The sequence below is a fragment of the Erinaceus europaeus genome, chromosome 5 (assembly GCF_950295315.1).
Source record: "Erinaceus europaeus chromosome 5, mEriEur2.1, whole genome shotgun sequence".
In the NCBI taxonomy this organism is placed as follows: domain Eukaryota; kingdom Metazoa; phylum Chordata; class Mammalia; order Eulipotyphla; family Erinaceidae; genus Erinaceus; species Erinaceus europaeus.
In genome coordinates this window covers 98,215,295-98,234,963 of record NC_080166.1, presented here as the reverse complement: position 1 = coordinate 98,234,963, position 19,669 = coordinate 98,215,295, and the positions used below count along the sequence as shown (strand labels likewise).

The 19,669-nt window shown below is 35.0% G+C and overlaps 1 protein-coding gene across 1 annotated transcript in view; it reads left to right on the top strand.

The window, feature by feature from the left end:
* Nucleotides 1–19,669, top strand: part of GPC5 (glypican 5) — a 1,586,725-nt gene that overhangs the window by 1,152,738 nt on the left and 414,318 nt on the right. The window lies entirely within an intron of this gene.

The following is a 19,669-nucleotide window of genomic DNA, read 5'->3' as shown; positions in this document are numbered from 1 at the left end:
CCACTGTACATAATTTCTGACTTATAAGATACTTTTAACTCAGTTTAGAGCCTGAGTCCTGTCTGCGCAATCATGCTATTTGTGTAGTACTATAATAAATGATAGACAGTCATTAAGTAAATATTTATTTAGTTAGATTGCTCATAACTTCTCTGTTTATGGCTATATTCTCCTTTATGACTTAGAAATTGCTGAATTAAAAATCAATTACAAAGCAGAATTCATGTAGGGTTAAGGGTATATAATAAATGTAATCATTCGCAAATTCATATTTTATCACCATCTTCTTGTAATAGTTCTTGTTATAAAGGAACGGTGAAGTAACCATTTCATCTCTTTTACAGCCCATGGTTAAATATTGAAAATAATTTCTGTTATGTCAGTTTACCTTAAGAATATCAAAACACTATAGCCCAGTAAATATTTGAATCATAAATAAGTTGAAGCACTAAATAATCCAAACTAATACTGTAGGAATAAAATACCTTTGAGCTTATAATAACTTTTGAACAATCATATTCCCTGAAGTTAAGCTAAGTCACTCAGCCCACTCATTTGTTACCCAGCTATAGGGCACACTTAACTATTGCTCTTAGTTATGGGGAATACAGACATAGAAAAGTCACAGAGGACCAGGTGGTGGTGCACCTGGTTGAGCACATATATTATGGTACACAAGGACCTAGGCTCAAGCACCCAGTCCCCATCTGTAGGGGAAATGCTTCACAAGTGGTGAAGCAGGGCTGCAGGTGTTTCTCTTTTTCCTTCTCTATCTCACCTTTCTTCTTGATTTCTGAATGTCTCTATTCAGTAAATACAAAAATAATTGAAAAATTTTAAAATATTAAAAAAGAAGTCACAGCTATGAAAAGATGCCTATTGCAAAACAGACAAATATTAAAATTCATACTTTCTGGTACAGCAAATCAGTTTGTATTTTACAGCAGACAGCATGGAATTCAAGCTTGCATTGTATTAAATTATAGAACATTATATTGACTTTGAGCTGTAATTTCTGTTTGTTTCCTTCTTTTCCCTGAATATGATTTAATATAGCCTTAAAACATTTGAGAAAAGGAAAGAGAATACTTTTAGAAAAAAAAAGAAAAGAAAAGGCAGATAACAGAGGAAACATGATAAAGAAAGGTATTGTGCTTCAGAGGAAACATGATAAAGAAAAGTATTGTGCTTGGGCTCAAGATGACCTCCCTATTCAGCAGCCTCCTCCACTGACCACTGCTGAGCGGTAGTGTTTTGTTTCCAATCATACCTATAACACATTAATAAAAGTTAAAGAAAAATGATTTTTGGTCTTTGTAGACTTAGATAACAAACTGATGCTGTAGTTGCACCCTTCACTTTGACACCAGGGCATCCAATTAACTTGGATGCGAAGGTTGGGTTTCTTACATACTTATAGGGCTTGGGAAAACAAATTGTAAGTCTGGTGCCAGAAGTCACTCTGGGGGATACATTTTGACCCTGTAGGTTTTATGCATTTGATAGAGAACATTTACTTTCATGAGTTAATATAGACCTACAAATCATACAGGAGGATGAAAGAGTTCCCTTGAGAGACTGAAAGAAGGAAATTAGCTTGGTTAATAAGTCTCTCCTGATTTTGCATTAGAGAAATCAAGAAAAGGAGATTTATTGTCCTGATGGAAAACACCAGAAGCCCCTGACTGAAACTGAGCCGACACCCTGCCCTCAATGGCAGCTAAACTCTATTGGGTCTAAAAAATAGATACACTTTTCTGTCATTCAGAATTATAAAGGGGAAATCAGAATCATGAATTTTATATTTAAAAAAGTCTCATTTAGTCTTTAGGCTTCAGTGATACTGGCGTACTTTTAATATACCAAGCATTCTGAGGTTGGCTGAAGTGAACCAACCTGCATTCTTGGGCCAATCTGTGGATGAGATTTTATGTGGAACATGAATCTGGGGAAATTGCACCTAGGTGGAAGTGGCCATCACTTTCCCAAAAAGGAGACTGCAGAAGAATATGTGGAGGCCATTTCGTAATTCATCTCTCCCCTTCCACAAAGACACTATCCAGAGGTGGAATCTTGGATCATCTGTATTGCATTTACAAGAAAGTGTGAACACTCTGTTCAGTCATAACAGAAAAGCCTAGCTAATTGACTGGCAGAGTGTTATCTATTAAAAAAACAAACAAACAACAACAAAAAAAACCTCCATGGAATCATGTGTGTGTGTGGGGGGGTGGGGTGGGGTTGCTGTTTCAAGGACTTGCAGATGCTAATAAACTTCTTAGCAAAGATGTTAAAAGAGTTTTATGAGTATTTGATTATCTGAAAAATTACTTTGGTGAAGATATGTATCATACTATGTGCTAGAGCACGGAAAGAGCATGAATGTATTTAATTCATCATGAGAGGCAGAATGCTGAATGTGAGGCCAAGGGTGAGCCAACTGTTCACCTGTTCTCACCTGGCACAATAGGTGGTTCTACTATTATGGAAACATACCATTGACAAAATATTTTGATAGCACATCTGTTTATTCATTTTTCTCTTCTGACTTAGATCCCAAGTAATTATGGCTCTCTTATCTACCAGCTAACAAGAATGAAGCCATGAAAAAAATTTCATCTCAGGTAGTTCACTTTCTAACAAAGTCCCATAACCTAGATATACACCAGTTTCTGTGAGAGAGAGCTTATGTGCACACGTATCCATAAACTACTGCAAAATATATACCTGAAAGCAGGACTACACTAGAGTTTGCAGTGAGTACCTCCCTAACACTTCCTCTCCACGATTCCAAGCTTGGGATCCATGATTGCTCAACAAATTGTTTGGCTTCATATGTTAACTCTCTTTTCAGTCACCAGGTTCCAGATGCCACCAGGATGCTGGCTAGGCTTCCCTGGATTGAAGACCCCACCAATGTGTCCTGGAGCTCAGCTTCCCCAGAGTCACACCCTACTAGGGAAAGAGAGAGGCAGACTGGGGGTATGGACCGACCAGTCAACGCCCATGTTCAGCGGGGAAGCAATTACAGAAGCCAGACCTTCTACCTTCTGCAACCCTCAACGACCCTGGGTCCATGCTCCCAGAGGGATAGAGAATGGGAAAGCTACCATGGGAGGGGGTGGGTTATGGGGATTGGGTGTTGGGAATTGTGTGGAGTTGTACCCCTCCTACCTTATGCTTTTGTTCACTAATCCTTTCTTAAATAAAAAATTAAAAAAAAAAAAGAAAAAAATTGAAAATAGAAAGGAAAGTAGTATGTACATATATATGAAGACAGTCTTACTGGATAAAACTTTATTATTGTTATTATTATTATTACTGCTATTTTAACAGATGAAGACTTTTAACTCTCATCCCACAGGTTTATACTGTGTGATCTCTTGAAAATAGTGACTTTGTTTCAGCTTTTATCATTTTTGAATGGTTCAGGGGTAATGAACTCGCTCACCTGGGTAGGCACTTGTTTTGCCATGCACACCACCCAGTTTAAGCTTAGCCCTCACTGCATTAGGGGAAGAAGCTTTGGTGCTGATTGGTCTCCTAGTTTCTATTTACAACAGAGAGAGGGAGGTACCAGAACATATCTTTAGCATTGGTGGTTCCAAAGATCAGAGCTGGAATTTTACTCACACATAGCTGGCACTGAGCCGCTTACCTGAACACACAGCCTTTTTACCCTGAAGATGGTAGAATCATATCAACTTCACATTCCCTTTCTCATTCCATTCCGAAAATATTTATCAAAGTCTGTTCATTCTAGTCATTTTGATGTCTGGACAAAATTGATGCCACTTTGAGATTTTCAGTCTCACAAGTCTGTTGTGAAGATTAAATGAGATAATGAATATAAATTAGCTCATTCAAAGTTTCTTGGCAATGAAGTTCTTTCTTCCCATTAAAGAGAACTTCTTGCCTGTTGGCTAAATTATGCAATTTATTTAAGACTGGGAAAATAGAGTGAATGAATAAATAATTTTGATATAAAAAGGGCTTAATACACTTTTAATTCTCCTCCTCCCCTTTGTTCTTCCTTTTTTTCTTCCTCTTCATCTTCTTCTCCTCCTCCCCCCTCCTCTCCCCTTCTCCTCCTCCCCCTCTATTCTTTCTCCTCCCCCTCCTCCTACTCCTCCTCCTTCTTTTTTCCAGAGCACTGCTCAGCTTTGGCTTATGGTCATGTGGGAGATTGAACCTGGAATCTTGAAGCTCTGGCAAGAGAGTATCTCCATAACCATTATGCCATCTCCACCACCACTCTTAATTCGTTTACTTTAAATTATTTTACCTTTTTTCCCCTTTTGTAGATGAACATAAAATAATAAAAAATGCCTAGTACTACTTGGCCTGTAAGTGAGATAAATCTTTTTAAGTGGAAGCATTTAAGGCATTATCAAATCTGTATTAATTGTAACTTGTGGCACAATGTAAAATCTGAGGTGTCTCCAATTTTGTTAATGGCATACTTAATTGACAGTATAACCATGACTCAGAAGGGTGTGAAATTAAAATCTGAGGAAGCATGTAAAATAATGGTGCAATTTTAAGCTTTTGTGTAAATACAGAAATGCATTTGTGAAGCACCTTATTCATGACTGGCTTTTCATATCAAGCCCATTTCACTTGGTTTCTATCTGTTTCAGTTCAGACTATTATAGCAATAAACCATCAACTGTGTGGCTTGTGAGAAGTCTTATATTTCTCAAAGTTCTCAAGGTTGTAAAATCCAAAGTCAAAATGCTGGCAATGTTATTTTCTAACTAGAGCCCACTAGATAGTCTTCTCACTTTTGCCCTGTCAGATGAGACAAGTGAGTCCCTTGGATGTTTCTTTAATAAAGAAACTTTGTCCATTAAGATTGCCTCTTCATGATCTAATGAGATGTCAAACACCTCGACTACAACATAGTGGAGTAGAATTTCAGCATATGAATTTTGACAAGAAACAAATATTCAGAGATAGTAGTAACAAATGGAAAACAAAGCATGGACAAGGTTTTGTTTACTTAAGAAAAACAGTTGGAAAATAGATATCTAGTATGTGTTTTTTTTTTCATATTTTTTAAAAGACTTTATTTATTAATGAGAAAGATAGAAGGAGAGAGAAAGAACCAGAGATCACTCTGGCACATGTGCTGCCGGGGATTGAACTCAGGACCTCATACTTGAGAGTCCAAAGCTTTATCACTGCACCACCTCCTGGACCACATCTAGTATGTTTATTTATTTTTTTTAAGGTAGAACAAACTAGCATTTAGCATCTAAAATCCAAATGTCAGTTTTGTGATAAGGATATACTATTTTATTGCATTCATTATGTGACTATGTATGACATACAGTAAATTTTAGGATAAGTTTACAAGTATCTATATATATATATGTATGTATGTATACATATACAAACATATATATTATTGGAAAATTAATGGTTGGCAGTAAATAGAAAATACAGTGGGCAGGGTGTTGGTGCAGCTGGTTGAGTTCATATGTTAGAATGCACAAGGACCCAGGTTCAAATCCCCAGTCTCCACCTGCAGTGGGAAGACTTTGCTAGTGGTGAAGCAGTGCTGCAGGTGTCTCTCTTTCTCTCTCCCTTTCTACTGGCTCCTTCTCTCTCAATTTCTGACTGTCTCTATCCAATAAGTAAATAAAAATAACAAATTTTTTTAAAAGAAAATAAATTGCAGTTGTTGGTACATGTGTATTTTTTTCCAGTTTTCTGCAAGAAATTCTAATCTCCCAAGTATTAATATTTAATTACTGGTTGTGTTTAAATGGTTTTCAAATATAGATATAATGTTACTGATCAATGACCACAAGTAAAATACTGACTTTGATGTGTGTGTGTGTGTGTGTGTGTGTGTGTGTGTGTGTGTGTGTGTGTAGAGGGGTGGGCTGGGGGTTAGAAATGGTGAGATGGTGAGTTGTAATGCTTTAGAATTCATATTATCTTACCTTGATATTTTTTTTCAAGCAGCCAATTTGTTATTTATACCTTTTTTTTTTTGATAGAGGACTAAATAACTAGTTATTCATCACATGGGTCATAGAACAAACTAGAACCACGCCTGTTTCTATATTAATTTTCTGGTCCAATAGCTGAATGAATTCTTCAAAACAAATGAACCAGTGTTATTAAATATTCCATTGCCAAGTTACATACAACTTTTCAAACAGAAAATGGCTGTTATTATAAACTATGAACAACAGCTTATTATACCTTTATATTTTCAACTTATTAAATGAAAAGGAAGTGAATATTTAAGTTGTACAACATAGCAGAGAAAATTGTTCTGTGAATTATCTACACATAGGTGGTGTAGAAATCTGCATACAGGAATTTCTAATCCCTTTCATATAGTATATATAACTGTATATGTAATATATACAATATCTTATGATATATCTCAATACAACAAAATCACTATTCAGTTGTACCAAATGCACATACTTATTGGTAAAATGGTCAGGAAAAGTAACCACTCTCAAGGAAATATAAACATGTGATAGTTTGCCTAAGTATATATCAGTTGAACTTCCTTTGAACTCTGATTTATAACAAAGAAATCCATTTGCTTACAAAGTATCAGGTATTCCTTTGAAGGTAATACAGAGAGATTATTGACAAAAATTGGGGCTGGATTAGTTACTGAGGGTTATTGTCCTGCTATAGTTCCAAAGCTATATGAAATAGCCGCTAACTAAATATGGTAAATATTCCTATACGTGTTGCTTTTTAATTAGTAGTCATTAATATTCTGGTTTTATTTTTTTTTGCAATTATTTTTTTTTTCAAGGTATCCAGACATCAATTCTTGAGTCAAAATCCAATTTACCATTTGCATTGGCCATAGTTTAATGAGCGACCTGGCCTTCCTATTTAGACAGAGTATAGTGGGCCCATTCATCTGATAGTTTGTTAAGCAAAGCTGTCTAACCTTTACTATATATTTTCTGAGTGGTAAAATTCTAAAATGATATCTAGTAATTGTGTTTGTGTGGCTATTTGCTTTTATTTCAGATATTGGTTGCAAGGAGCAGCGTTAATCACAGTAGTAATATACACATGCATTATTATTTGCCCAGAAAGGCTATCCCTTGAGAGATGAATCATATTTATTTAACATTTTCATTCTACTTCTAATGTGCATTACTTCAAACCAAATGACATTAGGGAAATGTTGGCTAGTATATTAATTTTTAGGTCAAAATTAAAATTCTCAGTTATAACAGGGGAAGGTGAATCCTGTCAAGTAGAAATAAGAAATACATACCCTCATAATTGTAAAATGAATTTGAAGTCCACTTTCATCCAATAAAATTGAGTTACTTCAGAAAATATTATGGATAAACTTAATCCCAAGCTAAGTTTACTATAATACTGTATAGACAGCCTGAAGCCTTAGACCTGATCTATTTTAGCAAAATGAAAAAGACATGAAAGTGTGGAAAATTATTCAAATATTTAGGAAATATCTCCACTATTGAGGTTAGAATGTAATATACAATGATAATAGAAAAGTTGGGTGGTGTACCTGGTTGAGTGCACATATTAAATGGGGCCCAAATTCAAGCCTCCAGTCGCCATCTACAGGGTGAAAGCTTTGTGAGTGGTAAAGCAGTGCTGATACACTACTCTACTTATGCACCCTTCTCTACCTCCCCCTTTCCTTTGAATTTCTGGATGTCTCTATCGACTAAATAAGATAATAATTTTTAAAATTTAAATAAAACATTAGAAAAAAGAAAATTTGGGAGCCAGGGAGTTGTGTACCTGGTTAAGTGCACATATTACCATGCACAATAACCCAGGTTCAAGCCCCTGGTCCCCACCTGCAGGGGGAAAAACTTCTTGAGTGGTGAAGCTGGGCTGCAGGTGTTTCTCTCTCTCTCCCTATCCCCCCCTCAATTTCTCTCTGTTCTATCAAATGAAATAAAGTTTTAAAAAGTCATATTATGTCCTTAAATCCTGTCACAAAAATCATAGATCTAATTTTAATTTTGAATATGGAATAAACCAGTAAATTTCTTTCTTGTCAAACTGAAAATGGGAAATTATTCTTCCAGTAACATTATCACTTTAAATGTTAAATCCTAACTGTGAAGTATATTTAGGAACTATGGTGATTATTCTTTTAAGCCAAGATTGGAATCTAAGGTCCAACCTTTCCTGTTCTAAGTGTAATATTTCGGGTAAGAGAAGATATTTCTAGGAGAACCCAAGGTTTTATCTCTGGGGCCTTACCAGATTTTCTATACTCTTCAATTCTCTCCTCTCCCATGCCCCCTTCCCCCCACTTGCTGCCATAGAGGAAAGAAAGTCAAGGAACATTCCTTTCCCCCTTCCTTTCATAGAGGGAACTGATTAATACTTAATGGTTATTTGTGTCTGAATTAGGAGAATAAAATAAGGACTTGCTTTCCCCCTAGAAAATTCTTCTTTTTCTAATAAAATTGATACCACAATCAAATCCTGTACATGGATAAATAACTTTTTTCTTTTTCTTTTTTTTTTTACTGAAATTCACATAAATAAATAAAATGAATCTTAGGAATCTGTTCTTTCAGCACTGACACCTTGTAACAAAGCCTCCCCAGAGGTGATTGAAATAAAAGAACAGAGAATTGTAGCTGGGTATCGCTATGGGGAAAATAACACCAGTAGTTGTTGACCATACAGCCCATATTTATGTAATTGGTGTGCTCTAGGATACTATCTGGCTTGCAAAATGCTAAGCATTCAAAGTACCTGGCATTTGTGATCAATTTAATTATAAACAGTTGGCATTTAATCTACTTTCCAAGACCAGATCATTTTGTACTACTCTTAAATATTTTGGCTTTAGAATTTTGTCTTATAGCACAGATAATTTCTCTTGTTCTTTCCCTGTTTCCATTCTTGCTGCCCTGCATTTAGTAGCAATTTGCTTTAATTGAGTCACTCCCATGATCACGGGAAATTTGTTTAGCCATTGCAATTTTTAGCTGTAATCTCATTTTGAATTGTTTATCCTGATGATTAGCATTATTGCCTGAAGACACAGTAGAGGAAGGATATTGTATGGGAAATTCACTCTTTAATAGTTTACATAAGCATTTGATTGTTTACTTACAAAGCATGCACTCTCTCTTTGCTCTTTTAAAGCATGTTTATTTTCAGAGGTAGGGTTAAGTTATGCTGCTAAGTCCAAATGTTTTGGGGATTTCATCTCAGTCTTGAGAATTAAGAAACTTGAATAAATGCTCAGAATGTCCATGAACTTGAAGACATAGCAACTATTTGATGAGATAATTTAAGGTTAGCCTATATTATCTATGGAAATATTCATTTAATAAGTATTTGCACAAAACTTTGCAATAATTTGCCCTCACATTGGTAATTTTTTTCCCATAATAAGCTGGAATATAACCCACGTGTAGAAGATGGAAACACAGCTTCATTCCAATGAAACCTATCAGCAAGAAGAGAAAATGCTGATGCAGTCATCTCCTTTGCCTTATGTTAGCTGGAACTTGAAGGAATCATATTTAGTGAGAGAGGACAAAATCAGAAGGACAAATATCAGATAATCTCACTTATGGGTGGACCTTGAGAAACAAGGACAGATAGGAAAGCACAAAGTGAAACTTGGGATAGGTGAGGCATTCTGCAGTAAAAGCAGAGAATTTACAAGGCAGTTATTGTCACATAGGTACACTTTCTCATCCTTCCATGGCAATATCTGTACACCAATACTACCATCTTCTTTACCATTGTACACTGAGTTCCCAATGCCCTCTGAACTCTGTATCCCATTCTTTCTATGTCCTTGACTTTACTGCTACAGACCACATCTATTCCATGTTTCACCTTGTGGCTTACCTTTCCCTTGTTTCTTAAGTCCCATCTATAAATGAGATCAGCTGGTTTCTATTCATCTCCTTCTGGCTGATCTCATTTAACATAATCCTTTCAAGTCTGTTCTACAATGAGTTAAAGAGATGGTTTTGCCATTTGTAATAGCTGAATAGTATTCCAATTTGTATATAATATTTGTTAGCTAATCATCTGTTGTTGGGCATGTGGCTGCTTCTCTGCTTGGGTTATCATAAATGGTGCTGCAGTGGACAAAAGGCTCATCAATCTCTTTGTATAGACATTTTTGGATATAGATATCCATCCATCCTTAGGAGAGGGATTCCCAAGTTAGAGAGTAGGTCCCTTTGGTAATGTTCTGAAATGTCTCCAGACTGTCTTCTACAGGGTCTAAGGCAATTTACATACCCACCAAAAGTATAGAGGTATTCCTTCCCACACCTCCATCCCCATTTCATCAAAAGCATTTTTTTCTTTCCTTTCTGATGTATGGCATTCTCACAGGTGCAAAGTAATATTTCACTCTTGCATTAGTTTCCATTTCTTTCTCTCTCTCTTTCTTTCTTTCTTTCTTTCTTTCTTTCTTTATTGGGGGATTAATGGTTTACAATCAACAGTAAAATAGAATAGTTTGTACATGCATAAAATTTCTACATAATAATACAACCCCCACTAGGTCCTCCTCTGCCATCATGTTTCATGGACTGAATCTGGTCATCCCTTCTCCCCCCAGAGTCTTTTACTTTGGTATAATACACCGGCTGCAGTCCGAATTCTGCTTAGAGTTTTCCCTTCTGATCTTGTTTTCTTGTTTTTCTTGTTTCAACTTCTGTCTATGAGTGAGGTCATCCCATATTCATCCTTTTGTTTCTGACTTATCTCACTTAACATGATGTCTTCAAGCTACATACAGGATGGGGTAAAGAAAGTGAATTCACCATGAACCTGAGACTTTGAAGCCTCAGGGATCAGGGTCTCTTTGCATAACTATTATACTATCTATCGCTGTTCATGTTTCTCAGTTTTCCACATAACAATTCAACCTATCTCTAGGTTCTCCTTTCCCATCATGTTCCAGGATTTTAATCCCCCCACCCCCACCTCAGAGCCCTTTACTTGGGTATAATACACCAGACCCAGTATAAGTTCTGCTTTGTGTTCATTGTTTAACTTCTTTTTTTTTTGTAATTGGATTTTTTTCATTGAAAATGTCTTTAAAATTTAGATGAAAAAGAGTTCTGCCAATATTTTCCTCTAAGTGTTTGACAGTTTCTGGTCTAACATCAAAGGGGTGTTCAAATACCCTACTATTACTCTGTTGCTGTTAATATATTGTTATAGCTCTTTCAGTAGATGTTTGATGTATTTAGATGGCTTCTCCTTGGGTGTATCAGCCCCAGGAATCCCTCCTTAGGCCCCTCTCTGTCCACAAGCCTCATGTGTTTGCACTCACCTGTGACTTGGTGGGTTCCCATAGTAATCTAAGTCTTGTTTTGTTGTGTTCTCAGATGATCTTCTTTGTTTCTTAGTTTCCATTTCTTATATAATCAGCAACTTTGAATATTTTTTCATATGTCTGTTGGCCATCTGAACCTCTTCTTTAGTGAAGATTCTGTCTATGTACTCTCTTCTTTTTTTGATAGTATCATTCTGCTGTTGTTTGTTTTTGTTTTTTATTGTCACTGAGGATATTGCTTGGTTCTTGAATGATAAATCCATAGCTCCCAATGGCCTCATATTTTTTTCAAAAAAATATTTTATTTTCATGAGAGAAAGAAAATATGCAGAGTGATAGAGGAACGAGAGCACTGTTCAGCTCTGCTTTATGGTGGTGCAGGGTATTGAAACTGGGACCTAGGAGCTTCAGACATAAAAGTCTTTTTGCATAACCACTATGCTCTTTCCCCAACCCACATTCTTTTCTCTTTAACTCTGTGAGAGAGAGAGAGAGAGAGAGAGAGAGAGAGAGAGAGAGGGAGGATGTATGTGTTTCCAGTGGCAGAGAGAATCCAAAAAGGAAAGGATGGATGGGATAAGAGAAAAATAGACACTTGCAGTGCTGCTCCACTACTTATTTAGCTTCCTCTCACATGCAGAAAACAAGGACTTGAACTCCAGTCCTTATATGTAACATGTCAATCTACATAGGGTACTAATGCCCAATACTGGTATTTTTTTGTTTGTTTGTTTGTTTTGACTCTGAGCTTTTTGAACTTTATATATTTTTATTATTATCTTTTTGTCTAATGTATGGATTGTAAAGGCCTCCCACTCAGTAGAGTGGCCTTTCTGTTTTAGTGGTGGATCCTTTAGCTGTGCATATGGTTTTCCGTTCAAAGTACTGCTATTAGTTTGTTTGCTTTTGTCTTCCTTGCTGTTGAATTTGATTCTTTAAGGATGTGAAAAATGATATCCTTTAACTGATGATCCTACCCGAATTATATACAGATTTAATCCAATCTCTATCCACCAAATTTCTTCAAGAAGATAGAATAAAAGCCTCAGAATTATCTGCAACCATAAAATACTCAAAATTGCTAGAGCAATACTGAGAAAAAAAATGGAGGCTCACACTTTATGTTCTCAGATTATAATTCAAAGAATTTATAATGATAACTGCCTGGTACTGGAGAAAATATTGATACACAGGGCAATGGGATAGAATGGAGAGTACAGAAATAAGCCTATAGATAACTAATTTTTACAAGAACACCCAGAATATTAGGTAGAGAAACAAGAGTCTTTGTAACAAATAGTGCTGGTCAAATTGGGTTGAAATGTGCAAAAGAGAGAAACAACACCACATATAACACCATGCACAAAAGTCAACTTCAAATGTATTAAGGACTTGTATGTTATACTAGAAAGAAATAAATGCACAGACAACAGTATCAGGCAGAAGCATTTATAACCTACTCCTGACAAGCAGTGTGAACCTCAGGAACTTACTCTTTCTTACTTAATTTATTTAATGTTCACAAAATCCAGAGATTTGAGGAGGTAATTGTTAGATTATATGTATTTGTAAAATTACTTCATAGAGATATTATAATTGTGAATAATTATACAAATTATAGCTGCAGGGGGGCTCAGAAAGGCTTATTATTATTATTTTATTATATTGATTTATCATTGCCTATAGTTCTATAAGATTTCAGTATAGTTTTACCTTTCCACCCTCCCACTACCAACACCAAAATCCCTATGATATCACAATATTAGCATTTGTTATCTTGATGCTATACATTACTTATTATTTCTAATAGTTTTCTTATGTGAAGTCTTTAGGATATTCTATATATAATACCATTTGGAATAATAATAGTATTATTAGAACTATATAAAGGTAATATATAATCATTTCAATAAAAGGCCCATCCCTATATACCCATGCCCTAATGCCCTAACCTTGCAATTATGTTTATTAACAGTAAATAAGACTTTTACAGTGGTGATCAAGTATCTTCTGGTTATCTTGAAATCTTGAGTATATCCATTATATTCAATGCATTAGTGTCTTTTCAAGTAAAAGAGGGGCAGTCATGAGATTTAGAGAGGTATGATGACATGATGGAAAACATGATGAAGGAAAGCATACTGTTATGGAGTGAAAAAAAATCAACTGGAAATTGTTGGTTTTAAAGATGAAAGATGGCAAAGAGCTAATGGATATGGGTAACTTTGGGAAACTGGAAAACAGAAAGAAATACATTCATCCATAGAATCTCCACTTGATTATAATCACTAAGTCTTACCTCAAAGATCACTGACTTTCAGACCTCCAATTAGTAAATTTGTATTATTTGGAGTCACCAAATTTAGGTGATGTACTACAGAATCGATAGAATACTACACTAACTGTGAATTAATTATATTTCTTTATCCTTATACTAGTATTTGCATTACCTTCTTATATTAACTTTTTTTTTCTTTTTCTTTTCCATTTTTTTTTTTTTTTGCCTCCAGGGTTATTGCTGGGGCTTGGTGCCTGCCCGAATCCACTGCGCCTAAAGGCTATCCGCCCCCTTTTGTTGACCTTGTTGTTTTTATATATATATATTTTATTTATTTATTTATTTATTTATTTTCCCTTTTGTTCCCCATGTTGTTTCTTATTGTTGTTGTAGTTGTTGTTATTGATGTTGTTATTGTTAGATAGGACAGAGAGAAATAGAGAGAGGAAGGGAAGACAGAGAGGGTAAGAGAAAGATAGACACCTGCAGACCTGCATCACCACTTGTGAAGCGACCCCCTTGCAGGTGGAGAGCCGGGGGCTCAAAATGGGATCCTTATTCCGGTCCTTGTGCTTTGCACCATGTGTGCTTAACCCACTGTGCTACCACCTGACTCCTCCTTCTGTTAACTTTTCACTCTATTTTTTCTTCCGTTATCATAAATAATTAAGGAAAAGCAGTGTATACCTTATTTTATGACTGGATATTAGGAAAAACAAAAACCATTTGAGAAGCTCTAGCAAGTCAACATTTGCTTTTATCTTCTTATCCAAAATTGATGTCACATGACCATCCTGAATCAATCATTAGCCAAAAGAATTCAGTTGTCATACCAGTGCTAGAATAGGCAGTCATATTCTCTGGGCCTGAGAAGGGGTCTTTTTATTTCTAAAATCGGTTGATCTCTCATCAGCAATAAATAGCAAGTTCTGTTGTGAGAGAACAGAGGGCTGAAGGGGAAATGAAGTTTGGACATGCAGCTTATCGTGGGTATATAGCAGACATTAGGGCACTGGAGATGTAACAGATGTTGAGACATTGGATTGTGGCATATGTTGGGAATGAGCTAGTACTAGGAAGTTAGGTAGGTAGCAGATGGTGTCTGCCTCAACATTTCCATATCATGTACCTCATGCTTTATTTGATTCTCATTTTCTAGTGCCTGATACCAACAAATAATAAATTTGTATCTGATCTTCTTTTAAAAATACTTTTCATGTGTCCTTCTAACATATTCACGACCACCATTCATGACCACCATTCTGCTTCATTTCTTTTTTAATAATAAAAACTAAGTACCCATTCTCCTCTTAGGATCTGCTTAGCTTCTTTCTCACTTTGGTTTTATGTGAAAAGGGAGAATAGAGAACTCCCTGGATGACTCTGGGTAACATTGTTATTAGGGATTGAACGAGTAAACGCTGATATCTTATGCATACAAGTCCTGTGCTGTAAGAAGCTGAGCTATATCCCCAATTTCGTTTTTTTTTTTTTGAACAATTATACAGTTAAAATAAAACTTCCTAACTTTTTATTCCATTGCTTTGGTCATTAACTATAGTTGTTGCATAGAAAACAAGAAAAATATGTCATTACTTTTTCTGACAATCAAAAAAAAAAAGAGAGAGAGAGATAAACATATTTTGTAAAATCTGTGACTTACAAAATCTGGAGGGAGGTTATTAAATAATCCTTTTCATTCCTTTTTTCAAAACTAACAACTTCTTGTTGAGTATTGAATTAACAAAAACAAACAAACAAAACTATCTCTTCCCCATCATTACTCGGAGAGAAAAGGATTATTTAATAACCTCCCTCCAGATTTTGTAAGTCACAGATTTTACAAAATATGTTTATCTCTCTCTCTCTTTTTTTTTTTTGATTGTCAGAAAAAGTAATGACATATTTTTCTTGTTTTCTATGCAACAACTATAGTTAATGACCAAAGCAAACTTCTTCAGAGAAACAGGGTTTTCCAGGCTTCATGAACAATGTGAATTAAAGAATAGAAGAATGTGAAAAAGCAAGATATGTGAATCCAGGGCCACCATCGGAAATGAAATGGACAACAGAGTGGGGCATGGGCAATGAATTCTGAAAATCTGATGAACCCAATCTCTGGAATGGTTTAAGCACTGTAAAAATTATGCAAATTCTACACAACTGTTATATGAATTCTATAATCTTAATGTACTGCAGGAAGTTAATATTCCATATATAATTAATACTTTTTAAATATTTATTTTATTTATTTATTCCCTTTTGTTGCCCTTGTTGTTTTATTGTTGTAGTTATTATTGTTGTTGTCGTTGTTGGATAGGACAGAGAGAAATAGAGAGAGGAGGGGAAGACAGAAAGGAGGAGAGAAAGATAGACACCTGCAGACCTTCTTCACCGCCTGTGAAGTGGCTCCCCTGCAGGTGGGGAGCCGGGGTTCGAAGTGGGATCCTTATGCTGGTCCTTGTGCTTTGTGCCACCTGCGCTTAACCCGCTGTGCTACAGCCCGACTCCCTAATTAATACTTTTTGAGTGCTAATTATCAGATTTCAAAATACATACCAGAGATAAGAAAGTGAGAGGGGGAAAAGTAGCTTTTGTTCTTTCAGAAAGAAAAAGTTCATTTTCTCTAATTTTTAAAGTTATTTATTTCATCTCTGTGATAATGTCACAAGTTCATTGAGATTAGTTGAAATCACTTCTTAAGTTTTGTGTGTTTTATTCATGATATCTAGAACAGAATTAGGTATTTAGAAATTGAACATTAAAGCTCAAATGGACTTATTAATTAATTAATTAAGGTATTTTTAGATGCTAAAAGTAATGACATAACATAATTCCACCTTGAATTATTACAGACCTCCTTCTGACAGATGGGTAAAATGATAACGAACACTGAAAACTTATTTAGTGAGACTGTCTAGTATAAGGTAACTATTGTGGGTAATTCACACTGAAAATTCCACTTTAATTCCGAATGATCCAGATTCCTCATTTGGATGATTTAAAATAAATGTAACTGCAAATGCTTCATCACATTCTGTATTGTTCCACTTTAGCTTGTCTACTTTGGAATTTATCCATATAATGAAAATATTTAATATGGATTTACAGAATAGTCCTCTGACTTTTTTATATGGGTTGTTGGGAAAAGCTGACAGATGGATCTTATTGAGAATAAAGCTTATGCCTTTTTTTCCCTCAATTTTTTTTTTCCTAATGTGCATATCTAAGGTTACAGGTTCAACCCCCAGAATCACTTTATGCCAGAGCTGAGCAGTGCTCTGAGATCTCTCTCCCACAGCCTCCTCACTCATAATAAATACATATTTAAAAATTAAAGGCATAAGCCACATTCCATGACCATCATTTGTATCTTAAAAAGTTCCACAGTAAAGCATCGTTTTGTACTTTTGCATTTTTATCATTTCTGACCATTTAGTGGAATGCTTTGAGGAGGGCCAGGATTTTTTCAAGGTGAAAACTGGTTTTCTCAGGAGACCTTTGGCAAAAGATGACAACCAGGTGATTGTGAGAGAGCAGGCTAATGGAGGCACAGTGATTGCGAGAGTCTGGGGGGGGGGAGGATTTGCAATCAGGAGACTATGTACTTTGTTGTCTCTGAATGACTTTGTCATGATTCATTGAGACATATCTTGATGCACCATATACATCTGGAGATGGGAAGAATAACTTATGGGTAAGATGATGTGATTATAGGTTTGGCTTCATCTACAAATGAGCCCTTGCATCTTTCAATGAGGGGAAAACTTTCTGTCTTCCAGAGGCTGTCTTCTCAGTCTATTTACTTCCAAACCATTTTGATGTGCTGAATTTGTCCCCAAATGTTATCATAGTAGGCACAACAATGTGACACCATTAATACTGATTATTTTATTATTTGTGTGGAGTCCCAATGAGGTAGAAATCAATTTAAATGGTTCTATAATAAATGTCACTTACAACATGAATCTAAAATGTTAATTTAAAAGATATGCAGTGTTAATTTCTAGGGAAAATGCTTATTCTAAGGAGTACCCATGAAACAGTCAAACAGGGAGGATTATTTATGCTGAAGATTTTGCTGCCAGAGCTGTATTCATTGTTTGTTCTTTATATGCTTAATCTTTCATTTTAGTTTTTATATTTACTAGTTATTTAATATTGATTTACAAAATTATGAGATAACAGGGGCATAAATCTGCACTATTCCCACCATCATACTTTATCTTTCTGGCTATTTTAACTTTTTTTTTTTAACATTTTATCTCTGCCTTCTAATTCTCTATAGCAGCCCTGAAGATAACATCATTCCTACCTAGCATATAATACAGAGGAAGGAAAGAGCTAAAGTTGCATGAATGTGATCTGAAGAGTAATATGACTCTAAAAGATCACAATGCACTTTCTTCTTTTTTCTCCTTCTCAACATTGAGGACCTTACTCTTCATAGTTTCAAGGGTATCAAGTAAGTCTATGTTTATAAAGAATAGTAGTTGAGTTCAGGTTTGGAAGTTAGTCTCAAGCCTAAAATCTAGAGCCGTTACTTACTAGTTATTAGTTGTTGTTTTTTTTTACATAACTGTGGCCCAGTTTATATATTTATAAAATGGGTATAATAATGTTACTTAATATGAATTTGTTATGTAGAATAAGATAATTACATTTAAATGAAAGCAAGTTATGGCTCAACCTAAGAGTTTCTTGAATGTGAAAAATTAGTGCTTTTTAAATCCATAACTTACCTTACCTATGTTTGTAGTGTCCCTCACTCACTCTTTTAGATTTAGTTGGTTTTTTTACTGCCTTATATTTTTATTAAGATATTTACTATTTAAACTCGGAAATTCAGAGATAACAAAAACTCAGTCCCTCGCCTCAATGCATGTTTTAAGGATATTCTAATTTTTATGTTTACTGATTGGTCGCAGGGAAAGAGTTGGAAAAGATACAGTAGCCATTTACTTTAAGTAGAGAAATTAGTGAATTAAGAATCACTAATTATAAAATCTTGCATTTTATTATTGATATGACACAAACTAAGTAAACTAACTTCCAATATTCTTGCTTAAGTATTACAATAGTATACGAGGTCAGTTTGCTCTTTGTTGTGATATAGCTTTTGAATAAATCATACTGCTTTTCTACAAAGACAATTGTGATTACAAACATAGGATTTATAGAAAAGCAATAAAAAATGAATATGTATCAATGCTAGAGATTGAGGTAGCAGATGCCTTTGCTTGAGAGAGGGTAAAGATTGATACCTGAAAGGATAGAAAGTAAATTTGGGGGATGCATGAATTTCTGGAGTTTTATATCAATTATGGAATGTGAAAATTTATCAAACTGCACTATTAGGATATGTGCGTCTTTCTACCTGTATATCATAATGAGGCATTTAAACATGCATATACACTGAAATGTGTCTATATAATATATATCTTTTCATAAACATATGTGTGTACAAATAATGAGATACTATATTTAGGCATATGAGTTAATTACAAAATCAAACCTTGCAAGAAAAACAAGTATGTCACTGTGTGCTTTCTTTCTTTATTTTTATCAGGCAGTTAATGGATTATAATATAGTTGTTTACACATGAGTATAATCTCAAGTCTTCCTGCAATAGGTATCTGCAAAACAGTCTCACAGAAGTTAGCTAACTCTGCTATTTAAGCATAGCAAACTTATTAAATAGCTCTACTGTTTTCAAACTTACTTTTATTGAAGCATACATTTCTTGAAAGGCTTAGATGAATTACTATTCAATGATGAAATGCTAAGCAGATCCCATCCACTGCTTACCTCCGAACCACCATATTTCCAAAATGCCACTGAAGCAGAGTTTAATTAAATTACATAAAATCCAGGCAGTGATAGAAAATTAATATTTGATGTTAGTGCATATTCTTGCCAAAATTCCTCCACTGCCATGTGTATGGATACATTAGCTGCCTAACTGCTGACATTTTTTATCCGTCTAAAGGGAAGACTTATTTAAGTAAGTTATTTAGTTATCCCTTGGCTTGTGAAATGTTCTCATTTTTTTCCTGCTTGCTAATAGTCCTAGAGAGCAGAA